The sequence below is a fragment of the Caloenas nicobarica genome, chromosome 2 (assembly GCF_036013445.1).
Source record: "Caloenas nicobarica isolate bCalNic1 chromosome 2, bCalNic1.hap1, whole genome shotgun sequence".
Lineage (NCBI taxonomy): Eukaryota > Metazoa > Chordata > Aves > Columbiformes > Columbidae > Caloenas > Caloenas nicobarica.
The window spans coordinates 95940212-95961396 of NC_088246.1; positions in this window are offsets into that span (position 1 = coordinate 95940212).

Here is a 21185-nt window from a genome sequence, read left to right on the forward strand (position 1 = left end):
TTTCCAATAATTAGAAGACTGAGAAGAAGAGACCAGACCTATGGAGATTAAACTAATTACTGCTCCTAAGAAAATTCCTTAAATTTCCTGCTCCCAAAAGGCATACCTGCACATTTATGTATGACAGTCATTTTTTTTCTAGTTAATCTTCTTCCACAACCTATCAAGAGGACATCTCTTACCAGCATTATATCCACACTGTTAAATAAAAAGGAGCAGGTTGTGGTATGTGAGAGAATTATCATTAGTTCAAGACAGGCATCATATTCTCGTTTTTTTACCTTTTCACACACAGAGATACACAGTAGCTGGCAGACTCCAGGAGTATTATTCTGGGGTTTTAGAAATAAATAAACACATCCTCAAGAATTCTGGAGGTGTCTCTAAGCAACTTCACAAAAGTTCCAAAGAGATCTGATCAGCCAGAACCAAAAAATATAGGCTGTAAGAGAATACAACAGTCAGGAAATACATCACCCAGTAAAGATACATGCTAGAGTTGCTAGAGTTGCAGGTTTATCTTACCTGTAAAATCACTGAAGATAGCTTTTTAAAAAATAAAGTTTGGCCCACAAAAAAAAACCCTGATCTATGTCAGGCTTTCTTTGTTCCATAACATCAACAAAAGACAGGTCACAGCACTGCAAATATATTCATCTTTCTCTCTAGAAAGTCAGAAGTCATTGGGGAAAAAAACCAACCAACCAAACACCAATCTGTAGATTGTAAAGAAAATTTCTAAAAAGTGCCATGTTTTAACCTAAATAATTTATATGGTCCCTAACCATAAGTTGGACTATCCGCCATCCCACCAGTGATCTTTATTCAGCCTGAAATACTTCAAAGCCTCCAGGAATATATAGCTGTTGCTCTGCATTTGTTTTTTAATCTACCATTTAAGCTGCAAGGTGGCTGTGAAAACAGTGAAGTTACATTTCTACTTATGGATACAAATTGCTTAAAGATATTGCAACACTTCCAGTATATTCGTAACTGCTCTCAGGTGGACATGATTAAGAAGTTACATGAAGTTCATTCTCTCATTTCCCTTCAAATAAAAGTAAATATGTGAGAAAAATCAGCGTACCTCAATGGATGATTGGTGAGTGGTTAGCTAAGGGTTGTTGTAGTTGCAAAAGCTCAGACTTAACTCAAAAGTACACAGGATAATTGAGAAAGTAAACAATATTGATTTTAGCTCAGTATCTTTTTTCCATCATGGACAGAGAGAAGTGAGACTTGAAACATTCTGACCAAATCAATTTAATGTAATTAGACTTGAAACATCTTTTTGCCATTGTGATTGTATCATGAGTGGGAAAATAAGACGGCAAACCCGAAGCATATTATAGAAGAAGATGGCCATCGCAACTAGATACCGGTTGTGGACACACTTTAACAGTCACATACTTGATCTCATCAATCTGTCAATTTCCTCCAGAATAGTGTCACAGGTACCTTTAGAAATAATACAAAAATATCTACAAAGAGCAATTCTGAAAAATGATGCCTCACTTGTCAAATTTGCCAAGTCTCAGAAATAAATACTTTTCCACACCTCTTTAAATATATATATAAAAAACAATAATCTATGTCCCTCATTCTGACCTTGTGAAGAGGCAAGTAGTATCACAGAGCATTGTTTTTATGAAAATAAAGCCTTACATAACTGTGTGTAAGCAACTTCCTTGTTAGGCAAGTTTTTTTTCTTTTTTTTTTTTCAAAAGGAAAAAACCAGAACGTTGAAGTTGAACTTCTCAGAGAAAGCTGAAACAACGTCTTCCCTGATCATGCCAAAATTTTTGTCTAAATGAAGTACTTCCTTAATCCAAATAAAGTGGGAAAAAAAGAATAAACAGTTTCTGAGGTATCCACCATGTAACAAAATATATAAGAGTGGTGTTTGTGAAGGTGACATGGAGAAGAATTCATTTGGAGTTTCTGAAAGCTTTTGATAAGGATCCTCATAGAAGTTTTATTTGGAAAAGTCGGTCAAGCCTCCTCTCATTAGCTCACAGTATGACAAAAAAGCAAGAGAGTAACAGAAACTGAACAGATAAACTGCCAACTTCTTCAACTTGGGCAAAGTCAACAGCAAGGCACATCAGGATGGTTGCAGAGACAAGAGGTAGTTCATATACTTATTAGTGAATCACGAAGAACATCAAATAAAGTTTTTGGATGAGATCAATGCTTTCTAGTTGTTAAACACTGTAAGAAGCTTTGGGGAAAACAAACAAACAAACAAAACTCCACATTGTATTAAAGCACATAGCAGTGAAGTGGCAGAAAAAACCACTTTTTTATACATTTATAGTAATTAGAGCACTAGCAAAGAACAAGCACTCTTCTGACACATGTTAATGCACTTGTAATCTTCTGACGATCTGCAAGACAAGACTCTGATAGCAGTGTTAGGTCAATAAGAACATTTCAGTGAGAACTGTGGGCAACTTTGCAACAGCAGATGATCACAACTAGCCTGAAAGCAACTGGAGCACTTAAGTTGGATAAGTGCACGATCAACACTGTCAGAAACAGTAACATAAGCAACGGAAGGGATGTCACAAAACATGTTCATAGGCTTTGTAATAGTGAGCTAACCCTCACTAGAAAAGTGAGACAAAACGTGTGAGTAAATAGGAAAGGTGAACAAGTACTGTTTTCAACACTTTAGACTTACTATACAAGAACATGTTCATACCTAGATGGTACACGCAGTGGAGGGGCAACACATAAACAAATAAAGAAAAGAAGTCCAAGGGAGTCTGTCAGCAAGCAAAGAAGCCTCTGGCTGAGCACTGAAGAGGGCTGAACAGCCAGAATGGTGCTTGCATTGGGAGCTGCTGGTATTCTGTTCAAAAGGGAATAAGAACGTCTGTGTTGTGAGAAACACAACAATATTCTCTATAAATATTCAAGACAAAAGAGACAAGCAAGAGAAAAGCAAGTCATTATAATTTGGAGTGCCATGAGCTGGCACCAGGTCAGGTAAGTAATACTGAGCACAACTTGCAAAGGCAACAGTGGTTATAAAAACAAGCCAGACAACTAGAGTACCCTGTAAAGCTGTCATCCAAAAGGGACATGTCTGAGAACCAGGTGACAACCCAACATGAAAGATAAAGGGCTCTATGACTCAAAAAGGTCTCAAACAAGCAACAGCCAGATCTTGTAAACTTGTGAACAAAGAGAAGCAATGTTGCTGTTGCAGGAAAGCCTAACTGATCTATGGAAATGCATATGAGCCATAGACAGATTGAAATACACTGATTAATTTAATGACACCTCACTATAATTCTTGTATTTTATTAACTGTAATGTTACTTGTAAATTCTTATCATTATCACTGTTTGCCTGGAAAAGGAACACACAGAGAACTGTGCTTGAAGATGCTCTTTGTAGTTCAACTGGAAGCAGCCATTAAGTTATGCATGTTTCTCCTGGATATAGATCAAGCACGAAGGCAAAGGTAGATTGCATGGCACATTTACAAAGATACAGAGAGGAAGCTCATCAGCCAACACAGGTGCCTAAATGATCCAGATCCCTTTAGTCACTGTTAAAAATGTACAAGGCACTTTTGATAATGATTTTGATAACACAGTGTCCTACCAAAAGCAGAGGGAGTTTTCAATACCAATAGAGATACAAGTCAGGCTACTTCTATGATTGTGGGAAAATCACAACCAATACTCATTCCATTTTTCCACTCACATCTACACTCCTTTTCATCAGTAGACCATTAAACACTCCAAAGCAAGATAAGTATCATTATTCCCATTTTGCAGATGAAAAAAAAATAAAATAGACCCTGCACATGAAATTGTTTCACCAGCATCACCTAGAAAGGCAATGACAGGAACGGAAAGTAAATTCAAGTTGAAGGAACCTTAGTGAACCAACACAGTGGACACAATGATGTATGACACAATATCAACTTTAAGTGCTTTAAAACATCATTAAGCTAATGTAGAATGTTTTCTATTGCTTATCTCACAAACCTGGATTCAGTTTGCAACTGCCATTATCTAGATTCCCTTGGTCACGTTGAAGTATACTTTCAAACCTTTTTTTTTTTTTCTGTTGTTTTCAGCTGCTGGTGTTTTAAAACAAACAAACCTGAACAACTACTGTGATGTAGCAATCGGAAGAATGGGTAACAGTGCCTGTCTTAGGAAGGGAAGAAATGCAATTGCTTGAGCTGAATCTTATTGAGTACTATTTTACCTCAGGTCCTTTACATTCTACTTCCATGACTATCTCTATTTCTGTCAACTTTATTACAGAGATTTTGTACATACCACATTTTTTTTATTATAAGGTCACAAACTCAATCTGCTTCTGTGATCTCAGAGAGCAGCTTCACAAACCTTCAAAGGCCTCACCCACCCCAAGCTACTGCTGCCTTTGAAAAGGTATATCAAATGTCATCTTGTAGCATTCCTCGAGGCTTCCAAGTCTTCCTCTTGTGCAGAAGTGGAAGAATGAGACACTGATCACTCTCTGTTGGAGATACAATCTTGCAAGCAAGGACTAACTCAAACTCACTCCTCCTCTCTTTCTCCCTTCTCCTATCAGCACCTCTTAATATATTTTGAGTCATAGGTTACACTATTTTTTACATGGATGTACACCACCTTCCTTCCCCTCCTGTTCCCAGCAGTGACATAGCTGCATCCAGCCCTCTATATTTATTGAAATGCACTTAAATACCGTATTTGGTACTACAACACAAAGAGATGTCACAATTTATAAAAATTTTTGCTTGAGGCTAAATATCGGTTCCAGAAAACTCAAAACAGCCAAGCACCCCTGATGATCCCAACTCCTCTAGCCTGTAACAAAGAAAAAAATTTTCCCATACCGTATAAAACAGAGAATTGCAAAAGGCAGGTTCTTTTCAGCAAAGTGTTTTCTAGGTAATGGTATTCTTATGCTCTTTCCAGAGATAAGAGGCAGCTGCTTCCCTAATAAGTTCAGCATATATGACTGCCCTAGACACATTCTATAAACTATTCATGCTTAACACTTATTACAAGTTTGACATTTCTTCTTGCTCTCCCTCTTTAAAACATATCAAAGTATTTCACTAACTCTAAACGTATGGTCAATCATCCCTTTCCTCCTCCCTGCCTCTGAAAAATTCAGGAATCTGAATTTAGAGATTCACAACACTGAAACGTGGTGTATACAAAACCTGGATTTCACTTTGCTCAAAAAACATCTGTATGTCACATATATCTTATAAAAAAATTCTGAAGGATATAAATATCCCACAAACTTTGCCTCTGTTCTTCAGCTCTAATGATAACTAAAAAATAGTCTGGTCTTACAAAATCCACCCCTTTACCATTTTTCCATCCCTACATCCTTTATTCGTCCATTGGTCTGTATCTGTCTTCTCCTTTCCAATCTCCACACCTGTTCCACTTCTCTCCCATCTGGCTGACATGCTGAAAATAATCTTGTACAGTGACCACCTCCCCTGCCACTGCTACCATATCACTTCATCCCTCAAACTCCCCTATCAAAGTGCTTTTGAAACATACCCAGTCTTAACTACTCATTCAAGTGTCTCCAGTTATACCAGATGTGTACCAAAACTCATCTTCCAGAAGTCTTCTTACACTCCATTGCATTCCCATTTAATTCACCCCTTTCAGTCACCGCTCCATGAGGTGTCCCCCACTGCACCCTTGGGCACTGCTCCCACCAAACTTCAGTTCACCTTCTCTCAGACTCCACATAGTCAGACTCTTTTAAGTCATGTCGATTCAAATAGTGGCCATCACAACACCTGGCAAACCAGTAGGTTTGGAATGCAAAGTAAAGGATGGAAGAATTAAAAAATACAGGCAAAAGACACCATGTTCAGGCCAATGAGTAACAGCCAGTGAGCAACACTGAAAAGGGGTGAACTAAAGAAATGCTTCCTCCTGAGCTTACCTCTGTCTTTGCTTTCAGTGACACCATCCTCACCCTCTGCAAATACATCATTGCCTTGTTCCAACTGCACAAAACAGACTGAAGATGCCTCAGGGGCAGTGCTCATCTTGCATCTGAAAAATGTCAAGCAGATCTAGACTGCAAAAGAAGGTGAGAGGTAACAGAAAAGTGTGTATTTTTATTTAGCTTTATATATCTTAGGATCACATTAACACGCAAGTCCAAATACACATGCATGATAAACTAAGAAGTTACTCTTCTTCATAAGAAAACCTGTCATTGGTCACTTGTCTTCCTCTCCACTTGCTAACATCTCTTTTCTCAGCATGTATTTCAAATGTGCTTGTCACTCCAGTATCCCAGCACAAATGCATCATGCAAAGAACCTAATCCTGATGGTTGATGTCGTTGACGTGGCAGAAGCTGGGCTGCTGGAAAAGGCAGTCTAATCTTGAGGCAAGGTCTGTCTATAATGATTCCTATTTTTTTCCCACACATCTCCAGAGCAGTGGCAGACTGGGCCTTCAGACTTGAAGGTCTGGGGATGCTGGAAGAAGCTGGCACACAGCTCCTGCCACTGGGCATATTACGCTCTTGCAGAGCTGCACTCTGACTCAGTGTCCTTGCGGCCCCTGTTCACAGAGGCAGAGCCTTCCTGAAAAACAGACATTACAGCTCTGCACATTTCTCCCAGCTGAGCTCATGAACGTGTGCAATCACGTGAACATGTCCAATCACACATGGAGAGCAGCAGCCTTTCTCCTGTCAAGGGCAGAATAACCCTGATGATGGCAGTGTTTGCAGACTCCAGGAGAGGTACTCAAACTCTTCAGATGCTGCAGCATCAAACGAATTAAAACCACAAAAGATCACAGTGATTGCTGTTTGGTTAAATAGTCTCTTTCTTCACATCCACTATAAAATCACTTCCCAAAATCACTTCTTTTATCAAATGTTTCCCTAAGGAAATATTTCTTATTGCCCACATCAATATCCACTGAAGTGGATTTAAGAATTTCAAAGGCCTTGATGTTCATTATTAGCATCAGCTTGGGTAGCTATTCTGTTAAACATACAAATTTTCAGGGGTGATTCATTTGCAAGACTCCATGTGCCCTAGCTAGTGAATTTATTTCCCATCAGAATATTCTGCACCAGCTTCTAGAAGGCATCATTGGATTGTCACTGTTTGTGGCAGAGAACTCTTTTATTCGTAACTAGAGTGTTTGCCTGAAAGCATTAGGCTTTTTCCATCTATTCTACACCATCACCCTGCAAGTCCGAACTACTTTTGAAATGCTGGCATGAGCAAACCATCCACACTGCCTATTGGATCATCATGAAGCATTGAAAATAAAGTCACAAACACTTTACATAATGCAAACATCACATTTTCCCACATTTCAAATGAAGAAATACCTCAGAGATTTATGAAAATGTACACTTATTTTCTTTGTAAGCTTCTGTTTACCAAACAAATTAGATTTGTGCCTGCATTTTCTCAAAAACTAAACAAAGTTTTATGAGTTACAGTGCTTCTACCCCCAAAAGGAGTATGTCTAGTAACTATACATACTTAATACACAGTATGACAAATACCTAACTCTGAAATAGTTTCACATCATATTCGTACTGTGTTCATATATACATGCATCTGTCTTCATCAGTCGAGAAGACCTCACCACAGAGGGCTTGACCTGAAAACTGAACACTCCTGCCTGCTCCTGAACTCCCACAGTTGCAGGTGCTCAACAACTCACTGAAGTGAGATCTACACCTGCATGTAGCATTTTAACGAAACAAATGCATGTGCAACAAGGCATCAAAGATGACCTATATACAGGCAAGCACACGCTGAGGAAAACTGTATTAAACTAAACACATGAATGCATACTTACTACTCAAACTAAAAGTATACATTAAGAGTTTTTCCATTTCTTGCGACTCTTCTGCACATTTTCCCCTACAGTCTAAGGCAAAAAAATGGGCTGAATGACAGGGCAGCCTGTTGTTACAAAAGGGCCACCAAGCTGCATTTAGCTCAGAGCCTTCCGCACCATATATCCCAGGTAAAGATGTTTCTGCGGAAAGTGGCTCATGACTGAACCAAGGCGCAACCCATCCTAACTCGGGAATGTACAAGCAGATGGCCACTGGAGTTAGATTCTTCCAAAGACTTTTTAAAATTTTGGTTCTTAAGGCTCACTTGACTAGGGAGAGACCCCATCTCAGTTGTCTGAAGAGGAGAAGGTGGCTAACTATTCAAAAAAAGCAAAGCCTGTTCCTCATGACAATCAGTTACGCCCAGAGTGTCAAAATACACACGAAGGACTTAACTTACACTTACAGACTCTCAGAAGTGTAGAGAGGCCTGAGGTGTTCCTCTATATTTCTTAAATCTATCAGCTTTAATTGATTCCAAGGAAAATCTTATCAAAATCAGATCTTATTTTCACCCTCATATATACCTCTTCATTCACAATGTATAGAAAATCAAGGCTTAAAGATATTATAAATGCAATTAACCTCATTTCACCTATCTATTCTGGGAAACTGAAGTTGTCTATGGAGCTGAACATATTTAAATTAATGGATGCCTGTGTGGCTTTAGTCTTTTAAAACTTTAAGTTGTTCTTAAATGCTAAATGAATTATTTACTTAATTCTTTATACAAATTGCTGTCTGGCAGGTATTTGTATAGAAGAAAACGAAGTATTAAAATTAAGGAATCTGATAATCTGTTCCATATGAAACATTCCACCTGAAAATGTGTTCACTGTGTATCATGAATGTTGTCGCAACAGAGTTTCTAACTCGGCTAAAATTTGCAGAATTTCATGTTTTATGGTGGAGGTTTTGGTAGCTTTTTGTTTGTTTAATTTTTTTGTGGGACTTTTTTACATTATCACTTAAGTTACATAAATCTTCCAAATTCTTCTTTCATATTTCCGCATTCAGACTTTACTGAACATGTTAAAATCAAATATTAAATTGGAATGGTATTTTATGTAATTGGGCAAAATGCACCAACATCTTTAACACTAAGAAAAAAAAAATATTTAAAAAAGAAAATAGATCCAGTGTATTAAATATGTAGCCTTAACTATAATTTGCACTTGTACAAAAAACAAGCTCTAAAGAAAGTTTAACCCTTAATGAAAGACACACAGAACAGTGATTTGGTCTTCTTCCATGGCACCTCATTTTAAAAAAATATATATATATATATATATATTCACAGAAGTGTAGCTTGAAATTTTGGGGGAAAATTTTTTTTTCCCCTACAGTACTGCTTTTTGCACAGTTTTTCAGACAGAGCAAGAGCGAAGCTGAGAATATTCCATTTGTGTGCCTGGTGATTTACTGCACTTCATGGACTTGGAATTGTTGTTGGGTAGCTTTATTTCTCTCATGAGCAAGGTTCATCTTAAGAAATGCACACCAGCTTCAACCCCCACGCTCCACAAGCCTTTGACTGGATCGTACTGCAGACAGTGTTTGCACAGCAGCCAACCAGCACTGAATCTCTTAGAATTATGCAGGAGTTCCTATTTTCATCATCAACCAAAAAGACTCAATTAATTGATTGCACCTTGGATTCCTCCCTCTCCTTAAAACTGAAAGCTGCTGACCCTCATTTTAGAAGGAAAGTGATTTTTAATTTCTGTTCTGACACAACACTGCTGAATTACCGTGAAAAGATCACAGATCACAGCTGAATGACAGGCAGCTTTGGGCCCAACAGCTCATACTAATTGAAATCAAATCAGCTGAGGGAAGAGGAAAGACATTTGAGAGGAATATGTGTAATAAGAGTTTTGAAAAAATACAGTAGAGTAGAGAAAAAAACCCCACCACACACAAAAGTATAAATTAGGAGAATTTCTACCATTTTTCCTTTTTCAACAGCTCCATTATATAATCTCTAGTGAAAGGATATTTGTAATTTACCCATAAAATTCTCAAGGTTAAAATCTTTACAGAGAAAATCTCAACACAGATTTCATTAACTAGATGCAATTTCAATAACTTACAATTAGGAACTACTCGTTCTTCTTCAAATATATTGATTTACTTCTTCACTTCAAAATCTGTTCTACATGAAGAGTCAGGCTGCCCAATAAATTAGTCAAGATTAAAAAACCAACCAACCAACCAAAAAACCCAGAAAACAAAACTGATTGCAAAACCACAATTTCTTATAGCAAAAGTGAAGTTTCCAAGGAAGGAGAAGAAATTCTGGAATGATTGTGGGATGATGACCCCCATACAAAGAAACAGAAGGACTGAAGTACCTTATGGCTGACGTTTCATCAGGCAGCATGTAACTTGGTTAGTTCCACAACAGCAAACTGCATTCTTATATTCTGAAAATCTAAGCTCTTCATTAAACTCATTCAGAGGGGTGATTACAAATAACCAGTTGCAGGCACTAGCTGCATTTACCGAAATGGAAAATTTGCAGATGTTTGATAAACACACAGATGTAATTATCACTTCAGATTTTTCAGCTAAAGCTGAAGAAATTCTTTACTCTCTCTGCAATGCAGGCACAAATACAAAATAGCTATGATATTCCTTGGATACTGACCTCCAGCTGTTTGATCATCCACTACAAAAAAGAAAAAATACTGTTTTGGATAAACATACTTGATATTTTTAAAAATATTTTTTTATTTATCTCACTCAAAGAACACAAAAAATAATCTGATCCTCTTTGTCCTTAGATCTCTTGCAGTAGCATAACAAGGCAAAAGGGAACTAAGACAAACTAAAGTAATTCAGTTGTGTTGCCCTTCATCCTGCACCTCAGAACACCCCTTTGCTGAAGTACAGGCAGAATTCTATCTTTTCTGAAAGCATTACTGAGACCTCAAGATTATTATACATGAAGGGTATATGTTAGCAGCTCCAAGTCAATTCTCACAGGGCATACCACACTGTTTCTAAATGACAGAATTTAGACTTCGTGGGGAACATTGCAAGCAGTATTTAGAAAAGTCAGAATTTTAAAACTTTTACACTTCTAAAGTCTAGCTATTACAAGGTAAATCCAGTGGTTTCTTAACTTTTCCCGTGTATTACTGTTACAATAGAAAGGATAATGCAAAGTTACATCATAAAGCATTCCTATTTTTGTGCTTCACTACACATGCAAAATACATTTTTCCCTTGTCTTTACCAGATGTGACACCTCAGGGCTCAAACACGCAACCAAGTCACCATGGGTCCTATGAGCACTAAAAATAGCTGATGGGCATCCTGTAATACCCAGGAAAATGCAAAGTATGGCAACTTTGCTGAATGTTTGGCTTTGACAGTGCGACTATCAGACAACTCCATGTTAAGTGGAGTCAGAGATGGAGAAAAAAGGGAAATATCTCTATCCCGGCCCTTCACCTAAAACCCCATCATCAAACAGACTGGGGTGTCTGTAGCTACAGCACTTCTCTACTGCTTGAGTTAAATGTTAGGGATGAAAACAGAAATCTGTAGCCTGTGCCTAAGGCAGAGAAGGATGATACCACCTGCCTTCACAAGAACTTCTCCCCCACCCCTGGGCTCAAGCATGGGCTGAGACCCTGTTCAGGGTTCAGAAAAGCAAAGGCTGAAGAGCACTCTGCCTTGTCTCAGTAGATCTTTCTTCAAGGATACATATAAACATGCAGTCAATATTGTCTTTTATATTTCCTTGTTATAAATCCATCTAAATCACATTTAGACATGTACAACCTCGTTCTGATGTTTTTTCTCACAGGACCATCTACCATGTCTGGATTCCTAACATGTCTTCCCTGGGACACAGCTGAGCTCTCCAAAGGTAACAATCAGTACGCTCCTCAAAATGAAACTTCCCTACACCATTTCAAAAACACCTACCAAGCAGTTCATGTCTTCTCTGCTTTGCATCTCTTCCTTTCCTTTGGCCAACAACAAGACAGGCAGTAGAAAACAGCAGTAAAAAGTTACGGCAACACCTGAAAACCCAATGAAAACTTTAACAGTTAAGTACCCTTTCTTTGGCAGGCTTAAGAATGAAGCTGGCAGCAGTGTCACATTTTCTATGAAAAATGTACGACTTGGGATAGACACGTTCAGCTGCCAAGGGAATATATGTGTCTATATGAAAAGTTATATAAGAGCAGACTGAACAGCTGCCAGCTCCACCATGTACATGAAAGCCATAGTTTAGATTTTAAAAATATTTTTATTAAGACAAGAAATAATAATAATAATAATAATAATAATAATAATAATAATAATAATAATAATAACCACCACTCAAATGCATGCCAGCATTATCTGTTAAATGCTAAAGCTTTCAAGTGACCTTTACTTTCAAATGTTAGTTGTGCATCAGGCAACAGAGGCTTCCAAGTTCCTGCTAAGACAAAGCAAATCAATATAGTTACTTTCCCCAAGAAATAACAGGCTTACTTTACAACAGCGTAAGTCTGTTGACAGCACTGCATACTAAATTCTGAAATAATCCACTTGAAGTAGCAGTTTCTCCAATACTGTTGGCTTAAGAATTAGACAGTAATTGCACCTGATGAATACAGGATACTCAGCTGTTCCCAGGATGAAACTATTTGCTGACACTGAAGATCATGAGATTATTATTGTTTATCAAGTGTCAATGAGATAAAAATGTAATCTATGCAAATACAACACATCTCTCCCAAGGTATTTACAGTACACATTAGAAAGATAACACAGTTTATCATGCCACAGCAAGTAATTAGATAAACTCACTTCAAATCAGGATCTTTTCCTTGGGAATCACTGTTCTAACGATGCAGAGAGATCAGTTTTGCAAACCACACTTCTCTTGAACCAAAGGAACTACCTTTATTTTCTAAGGTCATTGCTGAGTCCCTATTTTACAAAAGCTTTTGGATTAAAGAAGTATAGAGTAGACTTGGAAATTCCTAATTCCAAAATCATTTGGTAGACTACAGCAAACAGCATATTCAAATCATCTATCTGTAAGCTAAGGATAGGATTTGTAGCAATGTCTTTATGCTAAAAATACCATTTACAGAATTCAAAGCCTATTTGTTGCTTTGTTGATCTGATATCTTTTCGCTTCCAAGATGATGTGCATTTCCCTGGCAGCAATGTTCTATTAAGGAGAAAAATATATTACGACTACAAACTAAGGTAGCCTTTGATTAACATTATCAGAAAGTGACAATATTGACTGGCAGTATGGACTGTGCATGTTAAATACAAGCCTTGAGAGAATCCATATGACATCACTTGTATCGGCTTTTTATTTACTGAAGTCTGTGCACGTTTCTCAAATACACACTTCTATAATCAATCATATTACACTATTTTATATCAACTGTTGCATTAATCATATGCTGTGCCTACCACCTTTGCTTACCAGTAACTCCATGTAACACACTTAACTATTCATATTTAATTTCTAATTATTTTTTAACAATTTGCCTACTTATTTTAGCTACTGTTCCAGACTGTTCTGAAAAGGAAGGTAGTCTTGAATTAATTTGTTGGTTCATAATAGGTAGGTATTCCTCCTTACTGCTCACTACACTCTTTCTTTAGTTGCTCACATAGTACTAGTCTAAGTCAAAATTATCAAGATGGTGTACAGCAAGCTCAGAGTCTTGAAATTTCCTTCTTTCTTCCGAGTCTGCTTTAGACTGTCATTGAAGTACGAAGCTGTAAGTAGAGCATCTCTCCTATGGCCAACAGCCACTATAGCAACACACGGTAGAGCTGCCTGGGGCTGGCACGGGTGCTGTTCCCTGGGCTCACAGGAACGTTCCCCTAATGGAGTCATCATGAGCACACCCAAAGTACCCTGAAGTTCAACAGACCCAGAATAATCTCTAGGATCTTCCTGATCAGAAATTCCTCTTCAGAGCAGAATCAATGAAGGTTTTGACTTTCTGCTTCCCGAAACAAGAAGTCTGCTAAGAAACATCCTTCCACATCTTTTGTCTGTTCTTGAAGATAAGGAAAAATTTATATTTTAATCTGGTGTGCCCCACACATGCCAGCACTATATTTTTCCCTGCTAGACTCGTTTGGTTATTTTCCCATATCCTCTGAACTTGGGACAACCAAAAATTTTGCATAGATAATCCTCCTCTCAGAATCTTCTTAACTGATCTTTTTTTCCCCCCACAGGAATGTGATAATTCCCAGCAAGCATTTCAGATAACTGGCAAGGAATATTCAAGTGATAAACATGGGTTCAAACCAAATATTGCTTCAATATTCACCTTGGAGAAAAAAATAATTCTGAAACTTGGTCAATGACAGATGAGAGCAACTCTAAATTCAGTTTTCAGAAAAAAACCACATTTTTATTTTGCCATTTCTGGTGTGAATTTTTCTCATTTTGTGCCGTTTTCCTAAGATTTCACTTCCTGTTTTAATTAAAATTTCATTTTGAAACATCAAATTCTTTGCAATTTTATCATCCTTTCTAAAGAACTGCAGCTCCTAGAAAGAACATGGCCATGAGCACAGCTGCAAACAGCAACATCAGAACCTGCTAAACATGAAGGTCTTAACAAATTTCTGTTACATGAGCTGCCAAGCAGATCTTCATTAGCAATTTCATTTTTAATTGTGCAGTCTCACCCCACAGTAAGATGGTTTACTCTTCCATGAAAACATATCTACTGCTGAAAATGGAGTATACTACACAGCCAGTGCTACTATGTTATTGCTTTCTGGAGAAATGGCTATTATTTGAAGAGCAGCATCTGCTTTTCATGAAGTTCCAACCTGTTCAGGAAGCTACTAACCAGATGTTCTCAAAATGGCAAGTTAAATGGACAACTGCTACAGAATTCAGAATCACACTCTCAGGGTTTTTTTTCTTCCATCCTCCTCCAAAACAGACAGATGTACTCGGAGCACTACCTGCTGGACATCTATGGCAAAGATGTGTTTTACATCCATTTTCACTGGTGCTTAAGCAACCTTGCTTGGCAAAATTGAAGCAACACTCTTCATCTTAGGACCAAAAGCTTGGGACCTTCTCCTAAAAGCATGTTTCTGATGAAGATCAGCAAGGAATAACTCTTTTCCTATAAAGCAGACAAAATGAAGAGGGTTGCATTCAGCTCCTTTTTACTCAATTGTCAGGTGTTTGGATACCTGCCTGAAAGAGTTCAATTCTCTTTTCTGCCTAAAGAGACTAAAACATTACTCTTTCCTCTTTACTGCTTCCTCCATCTACAGCTAGGAAGAGTTTTCTTTCACAGCTGAAGTTGTTCTTTTGCACGCTGAGTATTTAAACAACAATTAAATCAGAGTGAGCAGCAGCCTCCAGCCTAGGTAAAAAGATAAGTTCACTTCACATGAAGTTGTTACCAGAGCAGCAGCAAGGAACTTGGATCCTCTTCCACACAGGCTGCTCTCAGGAAGAAGAGTAGGCTGAACTTGCAACCTCCATGAATATTTAAGCCACCGGGCTAACTTAGAACGAAAAAAACCCAACCAACCAACCAACCAACCAACACAACATATATAACACAAAGTAGGTCTACTGAGAGTACTTGCATTTAACAGAAGCAGAGGAACAACACCTAGTCCAGGTTTGAGAGACTTTAGGTCCACATCTATTACTGAGCTGCTCAGCTCTGCCAGGCCGATGGGTTTCAAGGCTCACCCAAGAACAGATTTTTGGGGAGCTCAGTAGTAAAACAGTAATCCTACAGACTTTAGATGCCTTAAGGATTAAAACGAACTCAATAGTTCAACATAGCAACTGCGATATTTGGTATATAAATACCAGTTCCCTTTCCAGATCTGACCTTTAGCCCATGCCTCCATTCTGTGTCTGCATGGACGTGTCCCAACACACAAATAACAGCTTCCCTTCTTGTCAATGCCTTATACTTGCTGGCAAACAAAAGCAAAGTGTTGCCTAGAAAGGAAAAGAGGAATGAAACCCAAAAGATAATTAACACCATCAGTGGTCAGGATGAGAACCCACGACTTCAAGGCCCTGACAGAGCCTGAGGAAACCCTGACACAGCAGTGCTGCCAGAACCACCAGCAGAGCCATGGTTAGTTTCCAGCTTTTCAGTGGGGAAAAGGCAGCTTCAAATGCAATCTGCAGGGGGCAACAAAGGATATTCAAGTTTACAACTGCCATGACCAATAAAGAACCCCACAGAAGTTATGAGGGTGCCCGTTGTGCCAAAAGACAAATCCAAAACAGATCCAGGAGGGGGATGTCTCTTCCACAGGCTGCTCATGCTCCACAGAGCAGAACGTCACAGGGAAATAGGCGGCCAGGGGACACGAGGTGGGAGACTTGGAGGTGGCTGGGTGTGAGACAGGAGTGTTTCTGGAGGCTTCATCCAGCTACACCTAAAGGGATCCTTCACCCCCTGTGACACATCTACCCAAATCACTCAGCTTCATCTTTATGCAAACGCACATTTTCTGCTGGAGAGATAACACCCCAAAGCCTGTTTCAGATGAAGCAGGTTTGGTGGCAGTAGGTACACACAGGCGTAGCAGATGTATGATGTATCCTGTGTACAGTAGAGCACACATGAAACCAAAATCCCTGATCCTTTCTACCACTGCACCGCTGGCTTCCTCCATCTTCAAATCAAACCGTGCAGGGTGGGATTTTTCAAAATCACTTGGTACATTGGTTTGACCAGTGCCACTGAAATACTCAATAAACTCATGTTGTTATGAAAGCAGATATATCAACATCCTTTGACCCACCCAGAATTTCCTGCTACCTCATCTTATCTGTGAGTAATAAACAATTATCAACTGTCTCCCACTTCTCAGTAGGCTGAGATGTGCTGTTAACAAGTTACCCAAACATCCTTGTCTGGAAAGAAGTGAAAGAAAAGGAACTGTCTGGCAGTAGGAATATCCCTCTTTTGTCCACAAAGGACTCTGCATATGAGCAAAAATGTTTCACTATTTTTTTTTATAAAATACTTCGAATATGAGGGAAAAAACGGTTTTAAACATAAAAATCAGTCATGAGTCTTGCTCAAAATGTATGCAAACAGTACATGAAAAGAGTCAGTCTCCTATCAAACATAGCGCCAATGTTTCAGTATCACTTAAATGCAATAAAGAGACTGCAGCCAGCAACAGTTTACACAGTTACTCTTCTGGATTTCATAGAGAGAAAAAAACAAAGCCAACAAAAAGAGCAATCAGTGCCACTGAGGCTTTCCTATACTTTTATCAACTCAGCAAAGCTACAAGGTCATTATTGTGCTCCCTAGAGCTTTATGGGTTAGATTGCTCCTTCGCTAAAGAGAAACAAATACTTGGAGGATAGATGGACACTATATGTCATTCCAGAAAATGTATTGACTCTGGAAGAAAACGAGGTAGCACCTAAGAGAGCCGGAAAACTTGACAGCATTTTCCAGCATCACAAGCAAGAAACCTTACCATTAAGAGAGATCAAGGCAAGCTACCATGTTTAAAAGAACAAGACCAAAACAGCAGGTGTTGTGGTGTTCGGGGGTTTTTTGGTTTGGTTGGGGTTTTTTGTTGTTTGTTTCGTTTTGTTTGTTTTTGTTTTGTTTGTTTGTTTGTTTTTCTCACTCAACATCACAGATATTTATTTGGAAAACATGGAAGTCAACAAGCTAACATCGAAGTAAAGCCACAAAAAGCTGAAAAATGTATCTGGCTTCAGCATGACTCATGAACCCATTTACACTCCTAAATCCTCCATAAAATGACTTTTTGCAACCACCAACCATTTTTGTGTTATAATAAAAAGACACATTAAAGGACAAAAATCAGTAGAATGCAAGGAACCATCAGGAAATTTCAGGTGCTGATCTCACAGCTGCCAAGACAGCAGGCCTTGCTTACCTTTGCAGACAACTATAGATGCTTTAAGTACATGAGGGGTTTTAACTGAATGAAACATTCCTTATTTTAAGCATGCACAGAATTTTGTGACAAGGGGATTGTTCTAGCCCCTATTTTCCATCCTACACAACAGAGACGATCGAATTTTTTTCATTCAGAAACTCAGTTGTCCTAGACAATATAATGAATGATTTTAAATCCTCAAGGATAATTAATACCTTAATCAGAGAGATTTTTCCATTGGTTAATTAGTGTTAAAACATGTGCCTTAACTCTAGTCCAAATTTGTTTAGAATCAGCTTCCAGCCATCTGATATTGCCAGTTTTTCCTGCTTGAAAGAGGACCCTCTGATTTTTAAATTTGCTTTTCTTTAGAGTTTGATCAATCCACCGTCAATAACCCCTTTCTTGGCTAAACTCCAAAGATGGAGTGTCTTTAATCTCTCATTAGAAGGAGCATTTGTCATGCCTGAATCACTCTTTTCTCTTGTTTCAGAACTTTTTCTACTATCCAACATCCTTTTCAATGCATGAGCCTCAGGACTAGCCCAATTATTTTCCCAGTTCTCCTGTTAATGCCATAGACATATAGCCGGTGCTATCTTTTCTACACATCCAAGGATCATATTTGTTTTAATGATCATCCAGCACCAAGGGTTTTCATCCTGTCAGATATCTAAGCTGAACCACAAATGCTTTAAGGAGGCATTGGCTTGCAAAATATAATCCTCATAACAGATGTATAATTCTGAATATATCACCTTGCAATTAGTTCCATTAACGTATATATTGTTAAAATGAGACCAGGTTGACAAGTAACCAAGATTGTCCAGAAGGAATTTCTATCTGTCGTTGCAAATACTGAGAGTTATTACATTTAACCTTCAAATAATTACAATTTTTCTTCCTATCTTGCTATACTTCAACAATATTGTGACAGACCAGAGCGGTTTTTCACAGGAACTTACTGCAATGCTTTCTAGAACAAATATTCTCATTTATGCTTTTTACAGTCACTTGATGAGTGTGTAATCCATCTAGTTCTCTTGTGTGTTACCATTTTTTTTTTTAATCCTGATGTTATTTTGACATGGTGTTTGTCAGCTCTCACAGGAGCTGAGACACCAGGTCAACAAAATTCTTCATGCTTAATTAAAATGAAAGCATTTCCATAGGCAAGACCTGCCATGTGAATGACTGACCAGGAGACAGGAGTCCCCTTTATCAAAGGGTCATTTTGGTTTAGCAAAAGAATTACTTTTCATATTTTATTTAATTCTTCTGAACATTCAGAGCACTTCTACTTTGAAAGATAGGACATAACAGTAGAAATAAGCTGCTGTATCTAAGAAGTAGTGTCTTTGCTCTGTGGCCACAGGTATGGTGGATTTTTCCCAGCTGGAAGAACTTAACCTCAGATTCATTTTCCTCAAATATTTATTCCTGAGAGACAGAAAGAATAATGACATTTGAAAGTACACAGACAAATCTGATGTTCTCCTACAGGTACCGAGAAATTTCTGTTTAGCTACTTAATAACTACCAGTAGAACGTAGTTCATTCTGACCAGAAAATTACATATATTGGAAGTTTCTTACCACAGGACATTAATTTGCTCTCTTAAGAGAGCAGAAGTGCTTTGAAGGCAAGCTTTTTAATGATTGTAAACTGGTGGTGATGGCAAGCAGAGAGTTCAAATTAATTGCCATCTCTGTAGTTTTATTTGGAACACATAAAAAAATTAGTTTAAATCTCCACAAAGAAATTGGCTTTAGAGCGCGCAAGCAATTTATAATTTGTCAGAATGTATCGAGAAATGGAAGTAGACTAACCACCGCTGGAACGATTGCAATAGTACTGCCGCCACAATCTAGCTGCAACTGTCTACTAACTGTATTTCATAAAGCAAAGAAATAACTTATTACATGTCAGTTACAGACCACTGAGAAGCACACAAGAAAATGTTTGACACTCCCAGTGTGTAAGCTTCTGAATTCCCCCGCCACTGTCTCAGTTCTTGAAAGTCTACAGCAAAACCAGCATTTGATGAAAGCCAGCAGCCGTGCTCTTCACAGAACAGAACTTTGAAAAATGCTGTGGGTTATTATCTTAAAGGAAAAAAAAGAAAAAAAAAAAACTATCTAAAGAAAATCTGACATTGCTACCTCCTGATGGGGATATATACTGGTTATAGGCTTTTACTCAGACATCTGAAGATTAAACTGTGATTTTTTACCCGATTGAATTGAAATGAGTAGAATTGAACTGTCTTGACCAAGAAAAAGTTCTGGAACACCCCAGGGAAAGATAATTTTTTTAGCAGCTTTCTTTGACAGAGATCTAAGCAACTATTTCCTTTCATAAAAATGAGATCTAAATTCCCTTTCCGAATTGTACAGATTGGTTTTCTGAAACTCATCACACTAAAGCAAATCTTATGACAGAAGCCCATACCACATGCTCTTGGAGCATCATACTGTTCTCACTGCAAGACCAATATCCCCACTGTCACAAAATACTGCAGCAAACTCCCAACCAGCAAACAAGAAATAATGAAGTTACTGTTTAATTATCAGTCAATATCATTCAGATCTTTCATCCTATTTTTGGAGGTCCACAGACTTGTAACTTGTATGTGGACACTGCTATGACAACTGCTATGCCTTGATGCCCACTGGACACGTGTTATCTTGACGTGTCACTGTTCATCTTGAAATATTTTGAAAAACAGATTAGAAACCAACCTAAGGTAAAATTTTTGTTCCAATTTATAGAACGTACAACAATAATTATTTTAGAATGGCTGAAAAAATGCAATATATGGTAAAGGCTAGTCTTCCAGTTCTAGTTCCTGCTAATCCCCAAAATACAACAGATTAATCTTGCAAGTACGAGCTACTCACCACAGATTTCTGCTCGCATTTCAATTAAATGCTGAAACTATCCCAGGGAGGGGCCTTTACCACCCCTTCCCCAGCCATTAATTTTTAATGCTAAATGAACCACAACAAGTAGAATTGAGGAGAGAACCAAGAATGCGTAAGGCCTGTAGAGGTTTGAATATTTTAAGTGCACATCCTCCTCAAAAGTGACAGAGGCATTTTAACAAACAATGCAGTTCTGAGTAGGCAAAGCAAACTCAGTTCTGAAGTTAAATGACAAATTTCAAATTTTTTTTTTCTAAAAAAAAGGCCATCAGTATGAGAGAGAAATTAATTTCCAAGAAAATCTACTACAGTATAAATCACTGCTCCAGGAAATCTTTGCTTCGATTAACAAGCCAATTGAATTCTCCAAAGAATAAATTTGTAGCTTGGAAGTTATGATGACTTCTAACAATGAAACAATTTCCTTCTAAATTATACCTCTGGTCAAGC